This window comes from Sceloporus undulatus, chromosome 1 (assembly GCF_019175285.1).
Source record: "Sceloporus undulatus isolate JIND9_A2432 ecotype Alabama chromosome 1, SceUnd_v1.1, whole genome shotgun sequence".
NCBI lineage: Eukaryota > Metazoa > Chordata > Lepidosauria > Squamata > Phrynosomatidae > Sceloporus > Sceloporus undulatus.
Genome location: NC_056522.1, coordinates 308451536 through 308453397, shown reverse-complemented (window position 1 = coordinate 308453397; position 1862 = coordinate 308451536). Strand labels below are relative to the sequence as shown.

The 1862-nt window shown below is 40.4% G+C and overlaps 1 protein-coding gene across 1 annotated transcript in view; it reads left to right on the top strand.

Moving 5' to 3' along the window:
• The window catches only part of AMBRA1 (autophagy and beclin 1 regulator 1), a 346870-nt gene that overhangs the window by 257607 nt on the left and 87401 nt on the right, over nucleotides 1–1862 (top strand).

Sequence of the window (1862 nt, the reverse complement as noted above, 5' to 3'; positions counted from 1 at the left end):
GGAGGTTTGGGATGCAAAGCTGATCTTTCCCCATTTCTTTCTCTCTTACTTTCCTCCCGAACCCAGCTTTGCAAAGGAGGTTTGGACTCTCTCTTTTTCTCCCGGTTTTGGCGAGCCCAGCCTTGGAAAGGGGGATTACCGTATTGACCCTTATATACATCTACTCTGGGATTTTGAAGCTCATTTTGAGGCATAAATTTTTCGACTTATAGTCGAGTATATATGGTAAGAACAATATGAAGTCAAATGCTTTCACAGCTGCCATCCATAGTTTTTTGTTCGTTTTTTGGGCTATGTGGCCGTGTTCTGGGAGAGTTTATTCCTGATGTTTTGCCAGCATCTGTAGCTGACATAGAAGTCAGTGGGGTATATATATACTATGTGACCTTTGGTTGAGAGGAAGTGATTTACATGTTGATCTGTGTGTTGGTCTGTAGGTGAATGGCAAGGCCTCAGGGTGGGAGGATATGTGAGGAGGATTTGTGTCTGTTGCCATTCACCAACAAACCAACACACAGATTAACATGTAAATCACTTCCTCTCAACCACAGGTCACAAAGTGTGTGTGTGTGTGTGTGTACACCCCACTGACTTCCATGCCAGCATTCTCTGAAGATGCCAGCCACAGATGCTAGCGAATAATCAAGAATAAACTCTTCCAGAATACAGCCACATAGCCTGAAAAACCCACAAAAAAATAAGAACAGATTAAATAAATGACATATGAGCTGCTATTAGAAGCAGAGATCAAACTAAAATAGGCTTTTATTAATAACACAAATATTTGTTTCCTAAAGAATAAACCTCTCAAACAGAGAACTTGGCACCCCAGCCCTGCTTTAAAATCATGATGTTTGAATATGATTTCTTCTTGATAAAAGGCAATCTACAAGTTCAGCATTCTCCATTTTTAGACTTGTGTCTTATGAAGACGTGATCACTTAACTTTCAAGAGACAATTGTATTCTATTGCCTGGCTTATGAACATCATTGCCCATAAGGGGGGGTCTGAAATCTTTATTTGCTAAAGCTTGTACCCCTTTGTAAGAAGGAAACAAAGAATTGTACTGATTTGTTTTTTTAAAAAAAGAAATGAGAATGTATACCAGGGAGAATGAGTGCACATTTGTCTTTATCCTACCTGCCTTTTATACATATTAGACAGAGTGATCAATTCCAAAAATGTATGCCTAAAGGCAGATGCCTGGCATTCCTCCTTTATTTAATAGCTACCTGAGATGCTCTGTGCCTGGTGGAAATAATCAGAGATGTATGTATCTAAGTGAGTTTGACCCCAATTGACCTGGACTTCGTTGTTTGTTAACCAGTGAAAGATGGGTAACCAATTAAAGCAAATGAAGTGGCAGAAAGAAGCAAGTGCATTTTACAACACTATTAATTTCTGCTCTTTCTCATCAAAGACTCACACATCTTTGGTAGTGGTAGGGATAAGAAGCTGCTGCTAGGAGAGAACAGGTAGGGCAGACCCAGGGTGCTGACAGTGTTGCTCCCTGAATAAAGCACTATGGGGGAAGCTAGAGAGGAAGGTCCAGGAAAACAGCAAAAGCAAGAGCAGCAGCAATATTCAGATTCGAGGAGGGCATGAGGAGAAAGAAGTGGAAAATCAGTAAATAGGTTGTTCATACAGTGACAGGTCCCAGCTGAGGGAGGAAATATACTCATTTCAGCACTCACTCATTCACCATGGTCTGCTGTGTGAGGCAAGGGATTATCCAGCAGAAGCAACATTTCTTCTTCTTATTATTATTAACATTTATTTATGAAGTGCTGTAAATTTACACAGCGCTGTACATGCAATCTTTTTAGTTAGACGGTTCCCTGCCCTCAGGCTTACAATCTAA